This window comes from Athalia rosae, chromosome 4, assembly GCF_917208135.1.
Source record: "Athalia rosae chromosome 4, iyAthRosa1.1, whole genome shotgun sequence".
Lineage (NCBI taxonomy): Eukaryota > Metazoa > Arthropoda > Insecta > Hymenoptera > Athaliidae > Athalia > Athalia rosae.
The window spans coordinates 1,405,343-1,431,497 of record NC_064029.1 but is presented as its reverse complement, the minus strand read 5'-3'; the positions used below and the strand labels follow the sequence as shown (position 1 = coordinate 1,431,497).

Genomic DNA, 26,155 nt, shown 5'->3' with positions numbered 1-26,155 from the left:
GGAAATCCAGCGCGCGGAAAAAAACTGAAAAGTAAAAACTCCCCGATGAATTTTGGTGAAAAAGTTGATGGGAAAAAAACACGGAGTTTTTACAAATTAGTCGATGTGGGCAAGTGGAAGGGTACGAAAAACTCTTCGTATTTTCCGCGAGCGGAGATCACCGAAGGGGATAGAATTTTCCTGATGAAAATTCAGGACGAATTCTCTCTCGGGCATGCCACTTAGGCGTTTAGGCAAACATGACCCCGAATGTCCCCACCGTTAATTATAGGGAAGAAGATCGTGGGGCTCCAAAAGCAACCATCGCGCGAATTTCTTTAACAAGTACATTCAACCGAATCCTTATCGAATTCCCTCCGTTTAACGCAAATGTAATCGTTCTACGTTATCCGATAGAAATTTGATCCTGACTACGTATCAGAGTTAGCGAAACGTTGACCAAAATTTCGCCAGAATTTTCCATTACAAATTCCGCGTCGGTTTAAATTTCCACGGTGATTTGTACCGACTTTTTTCGTCTCTCGCGTATCAGAACGTCATTCGCACGTTATTTCCGGATTTTCGTTGAAAATCACTTCCGATCCAGCTGCGGTCGTTGCACACATAATCCTCGAGTGAATTCGGCGAATGATTTTCCTTTATTTTTCCACCGACTATCGCAAAAAATGAAACCGCGAATTTTTTCGCGAGCGATTCGCAGGGGCGACGAACGTCGGTTCGTTTGCCTGTCCGGATATCGAGCACGCCTCGCCGAGTTAATCTTTCGTTCCATTTTATTGGCAATAATTAATTAGAATGATCATTTCCTGTACCGAATACCGGCGAACTTTTTAATGAAAAATCACTTCCATGCGTACAGCGGATCTCCCCGGCACTTTCCACGGTATTGTATTCGGTTAAGCAATGCGACGATCCAGATAATTAACGGAACTCCGACCTTAATTTTACACGGCGTCTTTTCCGGCGTATACATATATATAATCCGTGTACATACGTATATATACTTGTAGGGAATTTACTTACGAAGAAACTTCGGGGAATTAAATCTACGTCGCTTCAATATGGGCGCTTGATTTTTCCCAACAACAAAAACTACAGAAGTTAACGGAATTACTTTTAGCCAAACTATACAACAGCTGGAACGATACAAAGGAAAACTTTTGGACGGAAAGGAAAAATTAATGTTGTGCCAGGTGTCGCGGGGTGGGGTGGGGGGGGGGGGGCTCGAGTCGGACGAGTCTGTATATATACGTTCCACCAAAATGTCTGTAAAACTATGACTGCCTGCAAAAAAGAAAAATACGAAAATTGCCCAAAGTACGTCACGAGAAAGATTAAAATCAACGAGAACGGCTCACGAGAGGTCGAAATTTTTGGTGTTGGAATTTAAGAAAATCCATCTCGAATAAGTAGCGCAAATTGGATTTTTTTTTTCCCCCATTTTTCCGTTACCGCGATTCCATCGGGAGACAAATCGATATTATAAATTGAAATAGGAAATCGACGACTATCGCTATCCGGAGTCTAGTCCGGGTCGTTTTATCACGCCTCAGTTTCCAGAAGGGAATTTTTTAAAAACTTGGTAAGTGGAAACTGCTGTACCTATTTATTATAGGTATGTCCCTCCGGGATATGCGAATTGGAAATCGAAAATTTTCACTACAGCGGTCAGCGGCGCACGCTGCACTTCCTGCAAAGAAAAGTAGAAATCCCAAGCTCACATTTCGAATATATATAATTTACGGAAAGACTAGGATTATTGGACCATAGAGCGTAAAAAATTCACACTTCGACCCACGAGCTGCGTATTTTCGTCAACGTTCGCCGCAAGAATATTCACCACTATATCCAATTTTTTTAGATCCCGCAGAGATCTGAGGAAAGATATTCTTAGCTCCTATTCCTTTTCTATATATCCGTCTCTTTTTGCATATCTTTCCTACTGTTATTCTCTCACGTAGCTTCGGTAAAGCCGGTTTTCTCGGCTTTGAACACTGAAATATCACCTTAAGAAACCTTCTCACTTCGTGCGACGCGGATGCCCGGTCGTCCGTGAGTCTAATACCGTTTTATTCCATTTTATCTCGTTTTATTCCGTATTTTACGGGGCACCTTGACGCCTGTCTTCGAGCTTATTGCTAGTCAAACGAAGAACTATACTTTACGTGTATACAAGACACGGAGTTCCGTTTTCTAGTCTCCATTTCGCCGCCGCTGCCGCTACTGCCGGAGAAAGAGAAGATAAAAGAAATCCGCGAAATGCTTTATCACATGAAAAAAAACTCAATCGGATATTACCCCGCTGCGATTCCGAAGCCCTCCTATCACCTCGGAAGGCGGAACCCCGCGCCAGAGCTCGTCGACCGACACCATTTCCCATGTGTTTGAAAATTACGGAAAATGATTGATCGGGTTTTAGCGAAATTTCAACCCCCTCGAATCTCGCACGTAAAATATGAAGCGTACAAATGTTTTATTCAGCCCGTCTTGAAATCGCTCGTAAAATGTTTGGTATTACCGCGAGCTTTTATTAGTCGCGAGTAAACGAAAGCTTCTTTTTTATTTTACTTTTATCGAGGCTCCCCTAATCAAATAACAATTAAACCGGCCGCCGAACGTCGTTGGTCTTTCGCGGCGCGCTTGCAAATTTTACTCGCGTCCGATAAGATCTCACCCGTTAATTACGAGACCAACGATTGAGACGAAAAAGCGATGAGAAAAAAATCATAACGAAAAATGGCCCCTCCAGCCCCCGCACACCCGAATCGATTGATGTATATACGACGTGTACTTTCTTGGCGAAAGTCCAGCACCTGCCACTAGGCCAAGAGTGCTCGAAGGTTAACGATCAAAGAGGAAAAAATTGCTCCTCTTTTTTTTGCTTCGTATTATTATTAACATTATTTCCCTTTTTTCGATCCCAGTGACGCACCCCTCCCCGTATTGAATTTGGATTAATAACGATTCGACGTGTACAACAACTTGAATTTTAATAGAACGCGAGAGCTCGTTTTTGCCAAATAATTCACCACCATAAAAAGGATTACTTGGTATTTACGCGCGGTGGATCGTGCGGCGCGGCGTATGTGGAAAAAAAAAAAGATGACAAAAAAATTAAAAAGAGGTGAGTAACGACAGCCCGTTATGCGGGACTCGACCGAGGTATCTCGCTAAAAAGCAGCAGAACAGATACAAGGGTAATAACGTAATTAAGAAAACGAGAAAAAAAAGCTCCACGCGACTACGATTCGCATAAACAATGTTTATACCGTCAAAAACGAATCTGCGAGCTCTGCGACGTGGTAATATTCAACGTGAGAATTTCACCCGCGACGTACATATACCGCGAGCAAAAACTGTCGAGGGAAAAAAAATAAGTCTTCAGACACGTCTGAAGCGTGGGTTACGCGGAGGTATAGGTGTTCTCGTTGTTAGCGCAAAAACGGCGGTATATTATATAGCCCGCAATATATTTTTCGCAACGTTTTATAAAAATCCTTGCCAATGATCCCTGTGAGCTGCGCGCGTCGTGGAAAAATTTTTACGCGGCGAAAAAGCCAGTCGACGTTTGACTTTGAAAGCGATATACTTTTGCTCGTTTAACGTGTTTCGTCGATTGCTCTCGGACAATTGCGGAAATAGTTTCCTCCTGTATACCGTTGTTGCAATCCGACTGACATGCCGCAGAGAATGTGAACAAGGTTACAAAGTTCAACCCCCGCAGTACCACCTCAGACTGCAGCAAGAGAAACAACGGGGCGTACTGTATAGGGAAACAAGTCGCGAGCAGGGAGAATACATTACATATGACTTCACGGCACTTTGTCTCTCTGCGCTAAACATGCTCCGGGAGTAATGTATGCAAAACAAAACTCGCAGCTTTCGAGCTTGCGAGGTTTTCCGCTGTACAATACGTAACGCCGAGTAAATCTGCATATATCGTTACAACCGCGTTCGTTCGGCGAATTGGTAAAATAATTTTTCGAATTATCGAGAGCGCAAAAATTTTCGGAATCTCTGCTCCGCGTTAAAAAGAAGGGTGGAAAAAAAAAAAAAAAAAAAAAAACGCGATAAGTAAACCCGCGTATTCCCGCGGCCGTTAATAATCCGAAGCACATAACGGACGATGTAAATGTACATAAAACCCCCCCGATAAACGTACCTACCCGCTACGACGAACGTGTGCAGTATTTTTTTATTTTCCCCGGTGATGAAGTAAGCTGCAAATCAGATAATTTCGGTCGCGCGGCTAATGAATAATCGAGAGGGTACCCCGGCTAGCGACCCTCACGGTCTTCGAGCGAGTGCCTCGTTATTATGTTAATATTAGAACCACGCAGGGCTCGTGTGCTGAATTAGGTGCTTCGCCCCGCCTCTCGAGTGTCGCGTCAACGACTCCGCGGGCCAACGTCGCAGGGGTATAACGTTCGGGACAACAGGTTCGAGAGAAAAACGAGCGGAAAAATCATTTTCCAAAAATCAGTCGAGACTTTCGATGTGGTGGGGCAACGTTTCTCGCCTTCCCACGATACGAACCTGTCTGAATGAAAATGGGAGGAGGCGCGTCGTTCGTCGTACACTCCTCGCTATCGGGGGATGAAAAGTACGAGGGCGAACGAGACAAAGAAAAACTCCCGCAGCGCGAGAAATGGCTTCGAGATAAATGAAATTATTCATGCATGCGCGTCTAGGAGGAATTGATAACGCGAATCGATCGGAAAAGAAGAAACTTCGACCGTGGCGCGAATAGATAGCGAGACATCGACGTGTCGTGTCTGTTATTCGAGGCCCTCGACGTGCCCTTCGTTGTCCGTTTCCCATGTGCAGACGGAGAAAAAAAAAAATGGAATCGAATATTGGTTCGTGCGGCGCGAAACAACCGATGACGCTCGATAAATTATACCAAATATCGCGGAATCTCATAATCGATAACTATTACGGACGACCGGATATCGACCAGACAAGTTGATCGTATCATCTGAAGTATTATTTCTAAAGAAAAATTATAATTACATCAAAGGGATGAATGTTATTCGATTCTAGGATGTTCGTGAGTTTTTTTTTTCTCTTACCAAATACAAAATATACTGAAAAATAAAAATGAGAATGAAACCAAAAAAAAAAAAATGAAAAAAAAATGAAAAAAACGTTCGAAATATTTTGCGAAAGGAAAGAAGATTCGACTATGAAAAAGGAGAGCGCGAAAGAGACGCGATTGAGATACACACAATAGGCGGTGGTTTGTATACGTGTGCGCGATGTATGTGTCGGAATATATATAATGTATAGGTATACCTGTGTACATTATATACGTAGGACTGAGAATGCTAAAGGGACACGTTTCAACGGTGAAAAAGATAAAAGCTTTGCTCGCTCGATGAGGTAACAAACAATAGAACGAGTCTGGCAGACGGGTTAGCGGACAGAGAGTAGAAAAAAAATATTGCAAAAAGAGGAATTAAAAAAAAAGGATGAACGAGAGTCGGGTATCAGTCAGCTGGCATAATTAACGGCATCATAATCTCCGCACATAGCGACGATGTCGTCGCGGTGTCTCCGACTACGTCGTTACGTGCGTAGCTAATAAGAATTATTCGAAGTACAGAGGAAACGTGTATCCTTGGACGCGTTCGTTTCACGATTCTCATCGGCGATAACTTATGATAAGAGCGCTTACTCGATTCCTGATGGTTTTCCGAGGCCAGCCGGCGACTTCCTCGCGACGATTCGCACACGTCGTTCTCGCACGAAGAAATTACTGTAACTGATTCGCATCGAAGTCTAGCCGAGCGATAAATCACCACCTCTCAACGGCCGTCGCACACTATCAGCGCCGCTCTCTTCTTCGCCATTTAATTTCTTCCTACAAATTCGTTAAATATTTGTACAGAGTGTTCGTTGTAATTTTCTCGCGTCACATCTTTCGAAGACACCGCGGTGAATCGCGTGTTCTTTTTGTTACCTCGGATGTACAGGGGGTGCATAACGTACTTTTTTTTTCACCTTTCTCTGCTTTATTTTTTGTTTTTTGGATTATGTGCCGATGTGATTGATTATAACGATGGTCCGTATATATACCGTGGCACAATAGAGATATCCAGAGAACATTATACCAAAGGGGCTTTATCGATTGCGTTTTTTCCAAGACACACCGGTGAAAAAAAAAAAAAGAAAAAAAAAAAAAAAGAAAGGCTGCGAGAAGAGAGAAGATACTTTGCTTTTTTTTTATCTCCTCTATGATGATAAATTATTATCGGTTTTACGATATAACGATGAGAGAAGAATATAACCGAGCGCGTTGGTTTTCGATGATGAAAATCTTGACTCTGATGGAATCGCAAAGTGATGTTTACCAATTACTTATATCAACCGATTGAAAAGGGTAGTAATGAAATGTTTTTTGTTTTTTGTTTTTTCTCCTACCCTATTCTTTTACCCTCTAGCCACAATGAAAACATTCTTCGTTGGTAAAATGTTGCCAGACGTCGCCACGCCACTGCGTTGTAAAAGCTGCCAATATTACGTACACGTACACAGGGACGAAGAAGATGGTTGCGATAAATTTGAAAATAAAGTTAATTATTATTCACCGGGTAGGTAAATGCACGTAGACACGGTGTGAGCTTGTAGTCGTTGCAGATAACGAGAAAGTGTGCGCTTTTAAGCCGGCCTCGTCGTGATTACATTATACAAAAATATGTACACGGAATGGAGATTGGAAAAAACTGGACGAAAAAAGTATGACGAGCAAAAGTGAGCGGTGGAGCGATTGAAATTCGGTAGTTTATTCTTGAAAACTCATCCGTATCGGTATCGACTTTATTAATGTATTGGGCGAGTAAAAAGAGTACTCGATACGATTTTATCGCAAAAATGAAACTTCTGTTCGAGCTTTCGATGTGAAAAATGTATAAGAAGTCCTTACATTGGCGGACGGGTACGCGAAATTAAAGGAATATAGTTCGAAAAGAAGTGCTCGGTCATGGCAGCGGAAAGCTCGAGTGGCTTTCCGTAAATTTTCTTGCGAACGCGCGAAACGGGAAAACAAAAGGTCGATCGAAGTACCCTCTAGAAAGATTTCCACCACTGCGAGGCATTACAACGGTTCGAAAGACAAGAATTTATGTATAACTGTATCGTGCGAGAATCGATCGATTCCGTTTGAAAAACTTTAATGCGCACAGTGTGCCGAATAAGTGCAAAACGAATTTGTCGAGCGAACCCGCGTATTCGGATTCGCGGCCTGTTAATATTTTCTATGGTAGTAAAAATATAAGGTACTTCCGCCGTACGAAATCATGGCGGATGATAGCTACTGCAACTCTTTTATTCTCGAATCACGATGTAATAATATTTATATATATATATGGGTTCGCCGTAGAGGCGAGCGACGTTTTATGCCAGGTAAGTTTCACGACTCAACCCTTGGATGGAAACGCCGCCGAAGAACCCGAGAGCTGAACGAACTTTCGCCCTTTTGCAGCCCTTTTTACAACCAATATGAATGGAACGAGTTCTCAGCCCGAGGCTACTACTCTCCTCGCATTTATATCGTTGTGCATCCGCGTCGTGTATGTGCATCACATTTCTGAACGCAAGAGCTTTGTACGTACACGTGTACATACGTGTATTCATTTCGCAGGTGTGGAGTAAATGCGCGGGGTCTTCTGTATGGAATAAAAAAATATATATAATATATAAAAGTTAGGTACCGGTTTAAGAGAGAATCGGGGAGATTTTTCTCCCTCTTATTTTTATTTTTATCTCGGAGTATCATAAAAAGCTGCAAAGCTCGGAGAAGGTGTAATAATTTTACGGTTTCAGTTATTTATTCATTGTTTTCCTCTGTTTTTTTTTTTTCACAAGCCTCGTAAGACGCGCGCTCGGTCAGGATTCTACGTAGTTGTGTGTATTGCGCTGCGAAATATTTCATACCGACGACGCGCGTAGACTACTTCGCGAAAGCTCCGGTTGAAAAGTGAAAATCTGTTGAACATTTTTCATCCGAGCGTTGAAATGTCCGAACGACGATTCGATTCGGCTATTTTTTTTTTTTTTTTTCTTTTTCTCGCGCGTAACACCCGCGTGCATCATGGGAGATTTTCTCTCGTCGGACAGATTCCCCTTTATAAACGTGACACTTTTAAATCGGAGTGTCTGCCCCAGTATTCAACGCTCGAATGCGATGTACACATCGTATCCCGGGTGCAAGGAAACGGTTCCTCTATCGGATTTACTTTTTCACTTTTTTCTTCTTTTTTCGACCAACGTCAAGAGCGCAGCCGATGGTATCCGTATCCACAGATTTGTAACATTCTTTTCTGAGGGGAAAACCAAAAAATTTAGGTTCATTTGTGACTTTCGATTCGATTATCGGAGTCCGTTGAATATCCGTGTTGAAATGTTCAAGCAGCATTGCTCCGGTGAGATCGGAATTTATATTTAAGCGAAATGCGCGCTTGCGGTGCTGTGGTGTGGAAAAAAAAAACTGAAAGAAAAACCCAAAAGAATCGAATAAAATGAGGCGAAACAATAACGACGACAAGAAAAGGAATTGGGGCGATTCCCAGCTCTTGAATAAGCAAGTGAACGTGAAATAATGGTAGATTACGGTATATGTACGATTCGGTGGGTATTAAAATTCAGAGTGTTTGGTAGAGGCATAAAAATTTTCTCTCACCGGTAGCGGGCACGGGCACGGGTCTGGGGGGAGGGGCATGGGCACGGGCACAGTCCACCTGTGTGTCGTAAACTTTTACCTGCAGTAGTTTAAACGAGTAATAAAATAATAATTTTCTCAAGGAAAATCTACACCGACGATCTCCATGGGGTAGTTTTAGTACCAGGTGTGAACGCAGGAAAAATGACTCTTTTCCCCTACATTAAAACCGTTGTAGTTTCAACGTTTTTAGAGCCGAGGAAATTCGGCGACCATTTTAACGAGGCGATATCCAAGTTTTCGAGAAATGTACAGGCACACGCCACCCGGTACGCGGATAAGTCGAAACTTTGATAATTATATAAATAAAAATAAAAAGGGAAACATTATTTCGAGTCCTTAATTTTTTTCGCAACTGTACCTCGTCGCTCGTTTTCTTCAGTTTGTTTTTTTTTCTTTTTTTTTTTTTTTTTTTTTTTTTCGAGTCGTTACGTCCTGCGTGCCGGTCGTTAGGGAGGCTAACGTCAACGTTAACGTCGCGTCCAGGATGTCTTCGTAGGTTGTTTTAACGTTGCAAGTCCCTTAGGCGGAAGTAATTTCGGGCTTGCTGTATACGACTCGACAAATCGCGTATGTATATATCTATTCTACTTATTGTTATTATAACGCCCCGCTAAAACGGAGCGCATTGGCTAAATGGTGTCTATGATTATCTGCAGATAATAGTCCGACCGACGCGACGACGGCGCAATTAACTTCCCAGCTCTCATAACGCTTTCGGTACATATCTGCTAGAAAACAGAAGCGATAGAAAACGCGCTAAGATCACTGTAATTATACTTGACTAGAATTTCAATTCCTCCCATGAATATTCATAGACACGAATTCCTGAGGGATGGTTGCGACGTGAACGAGATGCTGAAAAACAACGAAATCAGTTCGAAGGACAGGACAAAAATATCTGGAGAATGTCCGCTACCGTTGTTATTTTTTTTTTTCGTGACACCGAATGAAAAAAATCGTTTTCGGAATTTCGAAATTTCTCAGTGGTGATTTTTTCGCCCCCTGAACGCTAGAGGTAATCGATTCGTCGCAGGATCGGAAGGGGGTGTTTTTTTTTTTCGTTACAGATTTAGGGTTTCGCCAATTTGTCAATATCACGATAATGACTATTTAATGATCTCGATGATACTCGAATTCAGTTCGATTTTGGAAGCTGTACCATAGGGCAAAGGCCAACGGAGGGTGAATCCTATGGGAATTTGTTCGCAATTTCGGGGAATACGCGGTAATACATCACGTTACCCGTGGACCATTTGGACCCTCAATCTCCTGAAGGACGGCAGATCCTATACGTGTGGACCGAGGTATGGATGGACCAGGAGCCTAATGCGCCCTTGTCCGCGACAAGGTAGTCCACGCCGACTGTCGTTCGCGTAACCCCCATTGAGGTCTGGCCCAGTGGCAATTAATTTTCGAATCGCTTAGCTGTCTTCGATTCAAACCCTCGGCCTGCTCTCTATTGGAAACAGGGAATTCAACGTCGCGGCGATCCCGTTGCCGTCCCCGTTCCCCCTGGAATTCCACCGAATTCGACCCCTTCAAATTTGAATATTTATTTAGGATTGAATCCTCCGCACTAGGTGACGCGCCCATGATACCTCATCAATAAACTCGACAATAATTGCAACTGACTACATGGTATCAGCGTTTTTTTTCTTTGTTCTTTTTTCCCTCATAACAAACGCGGTGATAAAATTTCGAGAAACTCACCCCATTTCTTGGGGGGGGCGTTGAAATTACGTTCAACGACGAAGCGTCGCTGAGGATCTGATAAATGGTAATCTAAACAGGAGTATCGCGTGTGTGCGCGGTGTACGTTTCGTCGGTATACCTATACGGTGTATCCGTGAAGTTGGCGGAGGTCATTTCGTGACCTCCAATTAGCGTGTACGTGTGTTTCCCTATCGGAATCTCCGTAGTCGGCGACCGTTTCAAGCCGAGGCGCGGACCTTTGGCTCGGGCTAAATGCAATTAAGAGACTCGGTCTCGACCGGGCTGGCGTATCTCTCCGATGATCCTCGAGCCCCCGCGAAAGGCGCTAGAAAGGTTAATCGCGATCTCTTCAGGCGCGACCTTACCCCCAAAAGTTCCACCGTGCAACCCGATAAGAGGGAGAGGGAGAATAAATAAAGAATCTCCGGAACCACGACTCGTACGGGAGCTGTGAACCGGACAATTAGACGCGCGTTCGTTAATTGACTTTTCTCGCTAACGAATTAAAAAACGTCCCCCCCCCTCCGCCCCCTTGTTCTTGAACTTTGTAATATCGCCGGTGGGCGTTGAAGAGAACCTGATTTTCCTCTCCTTCTTTTTCCTTGATTCATGTTTCAAAGCTATGCAACTCTCCACGCGCCCCAGGTGTAGCATAACTTATTATGTCAGTACCATTTGGATTTATGTCGGCTAATAATTTTCCTTCTCACTCCACCTTCCACCCCTTTCTTTCGTATTTATTTTTTTCTTTTTCTTTCGTTTTTCACTCGTCGGTAAACGTTAATCTCCCAATTCCGCGTAGGGGATGATTTGCTTCTTTTTTTTTTCTCTCTTTTCCTCTTCTTCCCTTACTCCGAGCCCTGACCTAGTGGAAAACGAGAATCGAAGAGGATGGAAAGAATGTGTATAAATAAATGACAAAACAAAATACGAGAGAACGTGTTTTCGGGACGTATTCAATCATGCTCCCTAAAAGTGAGTAAAGATTCTATTTGAACACAAAAGTTGCGTGTAACACTACCCTGTTATTTTTGGGTTGATGTTCTCCCCGGAGAATAAAAAAACAATGGCCAGAGGGCGGGAGAGGGTTCGAGAAAGAAAGTTTGATCGGCTTCCGAGTATAGTCCGATGGTCTTAATTCCCTCGTGAAAAACCTTGGGAATTTTTTTTACTTCAAAAGTAATACCCGACTTCAAATATTGTCCGAGATTATAAATATGTAGGTGGAAACGGAAGGTTAACGTCAATATTTGTTCAATCCCACTTTTCTCAATCGATATTATATACATGTGCATCTTCCGTAAGCTCCGACAACAGTAAGAGTCAACAGAACGGAAGACTCGTTGCATGTAATACGACCGACAAATACTCGGATCGTTCGTTAATTGGCGAACAAAAATACTTCCGTTTGATAAATCTCTTCCGCAAGAGCCACGGATGGGAGTTTTAACGCTCTCGAACTTTTAGCACTTTTTGCGACATTATCGCGCGTAACGAAAACTTTCAGAAGCTCCTCGAAAAGACGGACGGAGATTAAACGCGGATACGTAGTAATATTGGGTGAAATTATTTTCAAAAGAGTTTGGAAATTCTTCAATAAACTAGAGGAGTTTTTCATCGTTCGCGCGGGTTACGATATTTTTTTTCCCGATAACACGGGAACGCAAAGTTAAACAGACGCCGAATTTTACAGACACGCGGGATCTTGGTTTCAACCCAACCCTCGTTCCATACGTGGTTTCAGTTGATGGGATTACGTCATCAAAGCTTAATTCGACATCCGCGTATGCCGCCGCAAAGCTTATAATAAAACATACCCGTGTACCGTACACCCCACAGGGTTTATATTATACCGACGTATAACGTGTTCCGTTAATTAACAAAAGTATGTTAAACAATTATTGATCATCGTTCCTCGCTCCCCTTTCGAGGCCGCGTTTCATTCGCCAACAATTTTACCAACAATGCCAACGACGTCCGACGGGTGTAATTCCTGTAAAATCCGTTCGCTTGATTTTTCACCGCAACAAAATCTGTTCGTTCCGTAACGATTCTTTCTAATCACTCTGGGATCGTCGTCGGTGGTGACTTGACTTAATTTTTCTCTCTCAGTTCAGCGCGGATCGCAACTCGCTGTCAGAAGAAAGTTGGATGAAAATCGGAGGGAAAAAACTATCGAAGTCGCCGGAGGAAAAAAGTCGAGGTAAAACGAAGCGCAAGCTCAGCGAAGAGAAGACCGGTCGTTAGCACAATTTTGCAATTGAAATAATTAGCCGAGTTCTTTGTGTATACTTGCTTCTGAGTAACGACATCTCGCGTTTTATGGGCCTTATAGAAACAACGCAACGACCCGAAGTCCGGTACCTTTTCTCGCCTGCCCGACTTTTTTTTGCCTTAATTAAATTCGACGGTTCACTAATTTTCGTTATTAATATATTCGCCATTTCAATTATGCGCGATAATTAAAGCGAAAATATTTATAGAAGAGAACGAAATTTTTCACAAAAAAAAAACAAAAAATAAAAAAAAAAAAAATAATGAAAGGTACGCGGGCGAATTTTAATTAATTCTGCAACTGCAGATTCCTCGCGTATCCGATGAACGATAAGTTTCCCAGCGGTACAACATCGGTTGTCTAGAATCTGAATAATAATATATATTTAACCGAATGTCTGGTGCAATAATTCGCCGAAACGGTTGCGGAAATGGCAAAATTCAAAACGAGATATAACAAAAGTCATTTGGAGATAGGCAAACACTTTATTTACGTTATGAGAGTTTCTGCTGACGAAAGGATTCATTCATTTACTCAACGGGAGTCGGTTCTCCTGCAGGAGGCGGCTGACGTAGCCGTAATTATAATACTTGGGGGTACAAAGTGAACCACGAAATCATGGCTTTTTCTTCTTCCTTTTTTTTTTTTCGTGATTTCACTTTGAAATTATGAAAGAATGAATTAACAAAATAAATAAAGATGAAGGGGTACGAGTATCTTTCCTCAGCGCGACGAGGAAGACCCCGCGTCGGAACGCGAGAAATTCATTTTCGTTAAAGTTGGTGGAAATTTTTGATACTCTCGCTTATTTTCTCTCAAAATATTTCACCCCTCCGCGTCGGGAGGGGTGAAATTTTTCGGTGTATCTGGAGTAGCGTTTCCAACGAGCCAAAGTGTAGTAAAATAGGAATTTGGCAGACGTGGAAATCTTGAATTATATAAAGCGCGATTTATCACCGACTGTCGGGTCGGGTCTCGAAGGCAACGACCAACCGGCGTTGATGAAGGCAGAGCCAGCCAGCCCTTATCTGGTCTGGGTGCGATACGCGTAACGTGTTTATTTCAACTCACGTGATTCGCGCTGGTATAACCATTAAAAATATGCGCTATCCATCTCGTTTCTAATCCGAGAAGATCGCGAACGTCTCAACTTCGCTGAAAATATACGAGTAGCATCGCCCGTCGAATGTGTCAAGTTCGGGGTCGTTGCGAAAGCCGACTCGCGAGGACTAACTCGAGAGAGACACAGATAGACGCACGGCGGGCCGCGCGGTAGAATAAATCAAAGCATATAGATTCGATTAGTAAGCGAACGCGCTTGTCGATCTAATTTTAGAACTATCAATTACCGGTTAAATTAATTTCCCTCGACTGCTTACAAGTCCGCGAAGTATTTACCTTCGAAGTTAGTTTCATGGTTCATTGCATGCGCGAAGCTGGGAACCCCCCCCCCCCCCCCCCCCCCCCCCCCATCTTCCCTCCCTTTCCGACCCCTGGGTTCTTTGAAGGTTACCCACGTCACGGTTTGTCTGCTGAATTAATTACGATAAACCAGCGCCCAACCCCTCTGATATGCATTGTCTCAAGTTTGCCCCGTTGTGCCTGTGTGTACGTAATCCAAAATTGGGCGCTGTACTACAATTATCTGAAATATCGCCGGGTGTGTATAACTCGCCCTCTATCCGCACTTACTTTGCCCTATATTGTACGTAACAACGAGTCGTGTACAGCCGACATAATATCATTTCGTTTAAATCATCGGATGAAGGTAGCCCGGATCCGGGATACGTCGGGTGCTCTTCGACTTGATATTCGGATTCGAGTGAAATTCAATTCGCGTGTAAGTTCGGAATTTTGGGAACAAATTCCTTATTCCCCCGCTCTCTCTCTATCTTCGTCTCTTTCTTCTTACCTCTTTCAAAATCAGATCGAATCAAAATCTCCGAAAAACCCCACAAATATAAATAAACACGTACGTTGAATCGCGTCGTAGATCGGCGGGACGAATTTCGTACGGAATAATGTGCCCGCGCGAATTTCGATCGGATCCGTACCACTTCCGATTCCAAAATATCCGACGAGGTTGAGCTTTGGGAAAATTTGTAACACACCTGTGTTCGGTATTTGAAACGCTACGACTGGTCGATGTAAAAATAGATCGTCGAAATTTCTTCAATGAATTTTCCTCAATTTCTCTACGCTGAAGTCGGGACCGTGCGAGGATACCACGTACCCTTATAAATACCTATTCAATTCTGATTGCCGATTAGAACGGGTGAATGGTATTTCCTGTACAGTCTTCGTTTTGCTAATTCTTCCTTTTTTTCTTCTCCACGCTTTCGACACGCGATCCTCTCAGCCTTTTAAGTAGGTATCTGGATACATAAACGTGAGTATATTAGGTCGGTCGGTATCGATCAAACCGTAAAAGTCAGCCAAAGCTATATAATACGGCACCTGGACAGGCGGCCAGACCCCGCGGGATTAAGTCGCGGTGATTATTCGGGACGAGACAAAATAATAAAAAGGAGAAGAAGATACGAAGTGAAAAAAAAAAACAAAACAGCGCGACGGTCGATTTATATCTATTCTTTAATCAAGAAAACGGAATCCATCCAATTCGTCGGGCCTATCTAAGACCTGCAGCCTCGGTAGCAACGAGACCAGATAAAAATTTGATCTATTATCCCGATATCATCCCTACCGAATCGATTGCGCTCGTATCAAGTTAAGAGTCTGGGAGTGCCGGAATGTGGAGAGAGTGCAGCTACGAGTAAAAAGGGGGGGGTGGGAGGGAAACCGACCAACGCATTTTCTCGAAAAAGCTCTTCCTTTTCTTTGAATATCAATTAGCCTGCCGAGGGATATGGCCCACGTCACGTTACGGGGTATAATCCGTGTACATTTGTCGAATAAAAAGACGTCGAAAGACGTGAAGCAGAGTCGAGGGTGGAAAATGAAAAGGGAAATATTCGTATACATATGATACGCATCTGTAAGAGCCTTTTTATTCTTTCCGCAAGAGGAAGAAGGGAGAGAAGATTCCACCGCGATCACGTCTTGGTACTAAACCAGTGGTAATGCTCAGCGTTAAGTGAGACCTACGCGGTAACTTTGAGTTCGCGTTGATATACGTGCTCGCCGTATACAGCGCGAATGTGTGCGAATTCATACGTACGTACGTAGTACCTAAGGATACGAATAATGATTACAATAACGTCCTACGTATACAAAAAGAATATACTACATTGTATGTGTATAAAATTCGCGAAATCTGAAACGACGGAGGAAAGAAAAATGTTGTTAAAACTGTAGCTTGGGAAGTGGCGGAAGGCGTCTTGCGTTACAAGCACATCCGGCGAACGGAAATCAGACGGAAATAGTCGTTGAAAACATTTTCAGAATCCTACCGGTGGAGGAAAAGCAGTCGTTGATAACTTCGACGTACAATACAAGTGGCCACTCGAAACAGAAAACTTTGTTAATCCGCTCGAAACTACGGGGGCTAATCGTACGTTGCGAAAATTTTGCGAATCGTTCGTCAAGTTTCATCGAACAAATTAGCGATCCCGTTATCTCCTGCGTCGTAAATATGATCCGTTCGACAGGAGAAAAAAAAAAAAAAAAAAAAAACCGAAACGATTCAATGAGAGATATAAATATGATCGATACGGGAAGTAACCCGAGCGAGCTTATGGGCGAACGGTCTTTAATCGAGCTACCGCTTAATCCAGAGTACTAATCGTGAGGTAGTATAGCGATAAAGCTGTAAGAGGAACATCCTAATTATATCTGCATTCAATTAGCGAGGAGACAATAATTAAGGATTATAACCTTCGTTCCTCGTCCCGGCTCAGGGCGAGACCTCGCTGCGATTTCTACCGCGTGTACACGGGACGTTTCCGCCTCGATTCGGCCAGCTTCTAACCCTGATTATTTCCCGTCCGATTTTTTTTCAACCGGAGTTGTTAATTAACGGATACTCCATTCAGCGCCGCACACACGCCCATTATTACGTAGGGCGAAGGGTCGGTTTACCGATCTATTTGCAGGGACATCCGAGAAAAGGCCAACAAAATGTGTATAGCCGTAATTACGCGTCGCTGCGAGAGAAGGGAAAAAAAAAGAAAGCCCCGATGAAGTATCTAATAATTCGCCAAGTACACAATTATTGCCACCTTTCATGGGAGATTCGTCGTTGATTGCGGCGGACGATCTCGGCATTATCTTCGCCCGTTGCAGGTCACCGAGGTTAATATCACATCTTGCAGACAAATTTTATTTTTACAACCCCTTTACTACGTCGATCGTAAAAGCTGCTCTCGTGCTTTCGGCGAATTTCCGTTCATGCTACCAATATATTTACGGATACGGCCGATAACCACCTCGTACCTACAGGTATACGCAGCTTTCGACAAGCTCCATTCCAGTGCTTCGATTTCCGATTACGGGACGCCTCTAATTTTACACACGTGTTCATTTATTTAGTCTCTACTGTTCCGTTTGTTGTGACACGACGCGTAGACATCACTTGCGAAAATCAGAGATCAGCTGAAAGCTTTCAGAGAACTTATACGACGATGCGAATGAATGCTTTATACCGCTGTACGCGCTCGTCAGTCATCGGGCGTCGATCGACCTTTGAAACGAGGCGGAGGTTTACGCGATGTGATTCCACTCCGATATTTGACAAAGCGACAATATCCGTCTTCCGCGCGGTATCCTTATCAGTATCGTTGTTCTTGCCTTCGTTATTACAATCGCGAGTACGCAAACCCTGCCTACTTTTCCAACGTTGAATTCGGTGATTTCTTCATCCAACTTTCCACACGCTTTTCGGGCACAATGCGATCTAGATTTTTACTCTCACCGTGTCCAGCAGGCAGCATATAACGGCTCGCGGATTTCATTGTCCGACATAATGGAAGGGTAAGGTATATGTGTCAGATGCAATGGAGATCTTCATAAATCAATGAAACTCGTATAGCTTTATATCCAGATATAGTGTACCACCTATAATAAAAGCTTTCGCCGGTATATTTGGACAACATTCCATTGTACTATTGTCACTTATGCGCGCGGTTTCTGTTTGTGCCCGCACGGTCCATGGGACTAAAAAAAAGCACGTGAAGGACATTCGGGGAAAAGTTTCTACAGATTTTACCCATTTTCCCGATACGCTATATTTTTTTTTTTTTTTGTTCTCTCTCCACCTTTTTTTTGCCGCAAAAGTGCGAAGTGTTACGTGTACAACGTTGAGTGAGTATTTCACTTGCTGGCAGGGGCGCGGACATTTTCTTAGGATCCTTAAAACACCAAAGGTCCTTCGGGAACAAACCGGAAAAATTCATCCCCGTACATCCGAGGAAACCGGGCGGGTTTCTTGAGGATATTTTTCAACCCTTGACTCAATATTTTTCATCTAGCGAGGAAAATAAGACGCGTTAAGAAAACGACGGCGGTGAAAAAGAATATAATAAGAGGAAAAATGAAAAGAAAAAATTTCAAAAGTCAGAGTTTTGCTCCTCTCCAGAGCACCTCTCGCCTCCGCGCTTTGACAAAAGAATTCTTCAAGTTCACGCGCGTACATAGGTATAATACGGCAAACAAAAACGTCTGAAAGAATAAAATAACAAAATATAACAAAAACGCTCTCGAGGAATGTAATATCATAACTGAAGAATCGTCGACGAATCGTTAATTAAATTTTTGAATAATTAAACCGAGTTTCGAATGATGTTAACGACCGAATATGGCGATTATATTGGAAGGAAAAAAGTTCCGTCCTCACATCGATTACGATTTCGAAATCCCAAAGATCTCGTGTCACGTTATACGCTTGAAAATGGACCTTTCAATTTAACGAACGGGTATAAGATGTCAAAGTGAACAATTTTTCTCTCCTCACTCATCGTAAATTCGTTTCTAAATTTTTGCGTCGCTCTCTTCGGAAGATGAAAAATGTAACGCAATGTTTCTAAAATTGAAAACAGTTTCTGATCGTCACTCCCGAAGTCTTAACAATGTTTCACGCGGTGTGAACGACCAAGAAGCGAAAATTTATATATACGTATACGTGGGCGCAAAGAATAAGAGACTCTTTTGCACAAAGGGTTGTTAACTGAAATTAACTGCCTCACTGACGCGCAAAAAACTTCCCTTCGGAAGCTACCGAGAAGTTTCAGTAAAATGGGTAGGTCGATAGACGTATATATTCGTTATATACCTCTGCCTATACACGCTCCGCAGGTATATACGTAAAATATATATGCGAATATCTTCTCTTCGAGCGATGATCTTCGAGGGTGCGTCCGCGAAGTAATCAACGCGGGGATAAACTTTCGTAATATACAATTTGAAATATATTATACTTTACGATAATAACATTAACCCCCCCCCCCCCCCCCAACCCGGGCCCCTTTCACCCCCCGCGAGTTATGGTCACGCTCAACGTTTCACTTATAGTCCGTAGAGGTATACATACCCTGCAGTCAACGCGACGTCTCTCGTTGACGCTCGCCACCGGTTTCACCGGTAGCTTCTCTACATAAAAAAAAAAAAGAGTTTGAAACGGGGAAATAAATAAACTGCCCTATAGTGGCCTTGGACAGTAACAAATCGGGGTTGGCTACCCCGGCTAGTTACCCCACTACTTCTTGCCACCGTGCAATCTCCTCTTTTTTTTCTTAACCAACGGTCTCTTTTACGAGCTACCTTTATCACGCCGAGTCACCCGCTGCACAATTGCAGACTAGGTGGTACGACGCGAACGTCTATGCGGTAGAAAAAAAAAAAAATAACGAATCGATGTAATTGAAAGAATGAATTAAAATGCAGCGGTGAGATAAAACAAAAATAAAAATTCGGACGACAAAACCTGCCCCCGAATAGCGGTACACATGAGATAAATTGAAGGAACGCCCGCAAGTTGGAAATAGCTCGGGGGTTGGGCGTTTCCTTTTTTCTTTTTTTCTTTTTTTTACTTTTTCTTCTTTTTTATTATTTCTTTCTTCATCATCTCTTGCCCTCGGTTTCCGCGTTCGGAGTTAGCCAGTCGACGGAAATCTGCGGGACTTTAATTTACACCAGTAATCTTCCTTATCCTGGTAAAAGGATTAGGATATATATATATACATGTATTTTTTTTTTCTACTTTTGCATTACTGTTGTTATCGTCCAAGCGGAAAGTAAGCAAAAATTGAATTAAGAGAACAAGGAGAGAGAAAAGCCGAATGTTGAAAGAAAAAGAGAAATTGAAAACCACGAAACGTATTCATCCCGAAGGGGATTATAATAAATTTTTAATCAATCTCCTCGGTGTGACCCGATGCTATGGTATTCTCTTGCAACGGAGATTTTATTACGGTGAGCTTTTTTTGAGAATTCGAAAACAACCCTTGGAAAGGCTACTTCACATTTCCCTTTTAGTTTTTATCGTTTGAGATTGTACCAGCCATTATTCTTTCTGCCGTTTACCTTATATACCAACGTATACGGACTTATTAACTAAACTTGACAAGGCGCGGATATTATGCAGTGGGTACTTTCAGCATCGTCTCTCATTTCATATTCCCTTCGTGAGCATTTATATTGCATGTATCGAATATTCAGGTGGAAGAAATAAAGGAAATGACATCCATTGTATGTGAAAAGTAAAAAGAAAAGAAGTGGTAGCTCTACAGACCGCGGTATAAACGACCGTTGCTATAATTTTGGATTATAACGCTCTCTCCGTGGTTTACATTTTTAACCAACATATCCCATCGGTTTTTGGCATAATAAATTAGAGTTTTCTGAAAGAAAAGAGGAAAAACTGCGAAGTGATGTTTATTGTAGTAGTTCTTTACCTCCTATTTTCTTACCATCCCCCACGTAAGCTCCAGCTTTTTCCCCCCTTAATCTTTTGTCCCGGCGAGCTTTCCAACATTTTTTTTTTTTTTTTTTCTTTTTTTTCGTCTCTTCCTCTTACTTGGCTTTGTTTAAACGAAATGTGGTTTTACTTCTTCCGATTATCCTCCGCCATGATTCTGAGAGACAGAAATAAATCCAAGACTTGATATTCTCGTCCAGGCAACCAGAATTTAGAATTTCATTCGAAAAATTTTGTATAAAAAAGCACACCCCTATAAAACAGCCATTTTAATTTTGATCGTTCCATCCCATGTGATTGACAAATGCGGAGACATTACGGAAGACACGGTCGGCACGTACAGCTCACCTAGTATTTTTACGGTCGTTACTCGCTGAAAAATCGAATTGCTCGGAAATAAGTGAGTGGGAATATTCAAATTATTCCATTTCGTTTGATTATGCCACTCACTTTTCTCGGTCTCGATCGGATTATCTCGATCACCGACCTAAAAGATTCACCTCCCCCTTCGCCCCCTCGTTTCTCCACCTATCTGGCCGCCATCGACAGACACTTCGATAATCTTCTTTCCGGGTTCGGACAATTATTCTTCTCAAGTTTATCAACGCCAACCCCCAACGGAAGACGTGACTCCGCAAGTCATTCAACAAATGAACGATTGCTCGCCAATTACCAGCAGGCAAAATTATTTAAAACAAATAAATTAATGAGAAAGAAGCAGGGGCGAATGGAAGATGCCGGTATTTTCTTAGATCCGACAGCTGAGCTCAAAATCCGAGCTTTTCGCTGTAGAAATCTTTGAGCGAACGATTATCAAGTGGAAATTTTTTTCCACCTAATGATTACTCGATCGATTGCATTAGTAGATGATTTTGGCTTTTAGATTTGGATTTCTGAGCTAATTATACGTGAGATTACCCTTGGAAAGCCAAAAAAAAAATCGATTTTTGGGCCAAAAGTGAAGTACCTTAAAAATTGATTGTATTACACTTTTCTGACGTATTTTGACCTCAGAAATCCAAATCTGAAAGAAAAATTGATCTATCTCTAAAATTGACCGAGTTATCGCCAATTTTCAGCTTTTTGGGGTCAAAAATAAAAAATTGATTTTTTGATCTATCTTAATGTAATTTGAGCTCAGGAATCCGAATCCAGAAGAAAAATTGATCTATTTTAAAAAATGACTGAGTTATCCTCATTTTTTCGCATTTTTTGGTACAAATTTGAGGATATCTCGAAGGGAGAAAATCGTAGCTCAATTTGGACGACGGATTCGTGTTCCTGAGGTCAAATTACATAAGAAAAGTGCCATACGATCAATTTTAAAAAATAAAAATTTTTGGCCAAAATTTGAGATTTTTCCAAGGGGTACCCCTTACGATTTTTTCAAATTTTGACCAAAAATTTTTATTTTTTAAAATTGATCGTATGGCACTTTTCTTATGTATTTTGACCTCAGGAACACGAATCCGTTGTCCAAATTGAGCTACGATTTTTTCCCTTCGAGATATCCTCAAATTTATGCCAAAAAATGCGAAAAAATGAGGATAACTCGGTAATTTTTGCAGATAGATCAATTTTTCTTTCGGATTTGGATTCCTGAGCCCAAATTACATTAGGATAGACTAAAAAGTAAATTTTTTATTTTTGACCCCGAAAAGCTGAAAATTGGCGATAACTCGGTCAATTTTAGAGACAGATGAATTTTTCTTTCAGATTCGGATTCCTGAGGTCAAAATACGTAAGAAAAGCATATTAAACCCATTGAAAAAAATGATTTATTTTTTGCCCAACAATTAAAATACGTGACAACTCTACAGACAGAGAGTGAGACGATTCGCGAAATCATTCATTATAATTGAATCTCGTAACGCGATGAATACGTCCTGTAAGTTACAGGTACGAGTACGTCTGCACGCGTAGGTAAATGCCTACTCTAAAAGCACTTCGGGTGATGCGCACGTGTGAAGTTCGGTCGAGTATGATATCGTGTACACGTATTCAGCCATAGACGCGTAGAAGTTCACCCGTGTAGGAGAACTGGTCTGAGAAAATACGACGGGCATCGGGGAAGTAAAACGAAAGCGGGAAAACAAACTCTTAAAGTCTGCAGTCGAACGGGGCGGCGGTGGGGGCGAGGGCCAGGGCGAGGAGGGCAGCTAGGTATCGGAGATCCTCGTAACAGGCGTAAAATAGTGCTTTAGGAAGCCTCATGGAATACAAATGGGAACGGATTACCGAAGATCGGTAGGAAGCCAGCTCTAGGTAGCCCTTTACAAATCTATATACGGGGTGCGCAACTGTGTGTAGGTATACAGATATACATCCGAGTGGGTGAAGCACGCCCCCAATTATTATGGGGATATGATTCCTTACGGGCGTAAATTTTAACGTGTTATTCCCTACGCCATTTCGGACCTTATCTCTCGAAAGCTTTTTGTAATAATTCACCCTTACTTCTTGTTTTCCCTTTATCAAAAAGCTCGCCTCTCGTCCCATCACCGAACCTCGGTTGTTTATCTTTGCAGCCCGGCGTCGTCGTGCAGGTGTTTGTTTACTTTGGCGATTATACCAACTTAGTATCGTCACGAGGTGACACCTTGAGAACGTCACGTTCGATACTCCCTACCTCTTTTTCACCGACTTTTTTCCTCCGTTTAACCTACCCCTAATCTCGGTTAAAACTCCACCGAACATTGATCGCGACAATTAAATTAACGTCTACGCGAGAAATTTCAACCACACCTAAAAACGGGAAAAAAGCTCTACCGTGTTATAAAGCACGCGCCTGTTGATATCGCATCGATCGAATTCGACGACGAGTGGATGGAAAATTTTTTCAAAAAATTGTACGAGGAATTCTAGATACTTTCAAGGGTGTGCCGTTCGTCCCTTTTTCGAACCTCGTAATCTAATCCAAGTGAGAGAATTATTTAATCCAGTCAAATTCCTGCCCCGACTCGAGTGTATTTTGCGATGTATGTTTTATGTATAATACACTGTGATAACTTTGAGTTGAGTCGGGTGTCTGCACTTTTTTTTTTTTTTCAAAAAAAAGAAGGAGCGGAAAAAAGAGTCGAGAGTAGAGGGCTACACTCGAACGAATGTTATTTCAATATTATAGGACCGAATAAATTACAAAGTAGAAATGTTCTTAGTCGGATGTTCACTGGGATACGTGAATAAAACAAGAGACGTTTCAAGAAGCAGAAAAATGGAGATTGCAAACCCGCGACACACGTTGGTTGCCCTTTGGACGCGAATGGAGGATGAAAAAAAGAACCCTCTCTTAAAACAAGGGATTTCTACCCCGAGCTTTTAGGCCACCGGTACGCTGCAAAGCAGACATCGATGATAAATTATTCGTTACCGCCGATGTTACGCGTAATATTGTCTAAACATACGTACGACCTGAACCAATTATTCAACCAACGATTCGCTCGAGGTTTCTCGGTTTTTTTTTCTCTTTCTTCTTCTTTCTTTTTTTGTTTTTCAAGGGGCGAAAAAAACTGGGAAAAATTATTCAACGGAGTATTTCGATAGATTGCAGAGACAATTCCGGCACGTTCTAAATACACGCGGTTTACGAAGCGGGGAATGTTTGCTGAAGTGGTCAGCGGATGACCGCGAACCGAATCGAATACCTCGACTGTATCGAAGCGCAACTTTTGAAGTAATTGAATTTATTCGACACTTTGTGGCCGTACGGTGGAGATAGAAGAGGAAAAATAAAAATCCAAAGAAATACCGGACGGGGAAAAGAGGGAAAATATTCGAACGAGTAGTATCGCTACCTATACACCCGCGTGAAATATACATACGCACGTACTGAGGTTCGAATAGGTCACGTACGTACGCGACCAAAATTCACAGTCGCGCTCGAGCTCGTATAAAATACTGCAATGGTTAATGAACGAATATATATATATAATACGCCGATGCCATTTCAAGTACGTATATATATATCCCTCTTTTTGCCTCATTTCACTTCTCTTTTTCGACTCTTTTCACCTGCGGAGGAGGTTGAGTGTCGAATAAACGTCGAACCGAACGTGTGACGCGAAACGTCGGCGATCGCGATCCTTCGTGGCGATAATGATTTTCACCCTCCCCTAACCGCGATTCGCGGAACAATAATTAATTACCGTACCGAGATTCGGCGTTTGAAAAAAATTCGCGATTTTTACATCACGTGTTCGCATACACAATGATCGCGTCTGATGCGTGCGCGCCGGGTACACCGGTACAGTACATCACGTGCGTGAATATCGTCGGAGGAATGCCTTTGCGGTTGGAAATCAGCAAACTTTGCGAATAGTTTGATGGGAGGACCGCGAGAAACTTGTTACGTACGGTGCATGTAATGTACTTGAATATTCGACCTTGTAACGGTATGTTAATTTATTGTCAGCCCTACCTACACGTGTGCGTTCGTACCCACGCGGCGAGAAACCCTGTGTAAGATCCCTCCGGGTTCGCCTATGGATACACCGTCCGTACACGCCCAGTGTCCTCGAACATTCGACGGATTTTTCGAAATTTCAGAGACAGAGGAAAAAATTTGGCGAGAAAATAATTTTTAATCCTTCTTTTTCCTCTTACCTGCTTTCGTCGCTCGGTACGTTAATTATTATTCAACAGTCGAGTTCGGTGTGGAATTAATTTTCGTTTAAACAAATACCCGTTCTGGAAATTCTATAGGGGTAACATAATACGAAGAAACCGTTCACATCGGCAGCCAAATTAAAATGAATTGAAGCCTGAAAAAGAACGAACTTTTTTTTCATCCTCTGTACCGAGCAATCGTCCGTAATTAACATCTTCAATTTCACGTTGCACGGGAATTATTTTGCCAGTTAAACGGGACCGGACATTGTCTGCGTAACAGAAATCTGCAGGTGGAAAAAAACTGCGTCCGTTTTACGCTTCAAAGCAGCGGTGTTCGTCACCGTATTACGCATAATCGCGTGACATATAGCTCGCGCTTTATGCGGCAACAATTTACGCGTATCATCCTCTAAAATTGACGGAATGGGTATTGTAAAAATGTCAGCCGCAAATGTTACGCCTCCGAAATTGGAAGGGCGTATCGCGAAACATGTGCGTTAAAGGGTATTGCGTGGGTAATTTTTTTTTTTTTCTTTTTTTGATACAAATAAAACGCGGACCCGATTCTAGAGGCGAGAGGCGAAAAGAAAGTCCTTGAACTTATAAGACAGGGGAAAGTTTCGAAAGTGCACTCGATCGATAAAGTTATGCGAATGTTGAGTATGCGGTATTGGTTCCTCACCGATCCTCCGAATGCCCTTCGACCTTCATCCGTTCCCCATTTCCAACACCGCCGCGCCGGGCTGGTTGTTACGCGTAACTATGCCAAGAGAATGACTTTGTCCTCCGTGCTATTCTGCAGGGATGAGCGAAGTAACTGAGGGATATAAGTGTGGTTAACGATCTGCGAAACTCCGCGCGCTCTACAAGATTCATCTACTCGAGATGAGGGCGTTATTCGCTATAGGGCAGCGGCATAAAGGCGAGCCATCTGCCGTATCGATTGGTTTAACCCCTCTCGTTACCA

General features: G+C 42.5%; 1 protein-coding gene across 1 annotated transcript in view; it reads right to left on the bottom strand.

Annotated features, from left to right (window-relative positions):
• LOC105687442 (probable G-protein coupled receptor 158) overlaps positions 1–26,155 on the bottom strand; it is a 109,875-nt gene that overhangs the window by 70,826 nt on the left and 12,894 nt on the right. The gene's annotated exons all lie outside the window — the stretch shown is intronic.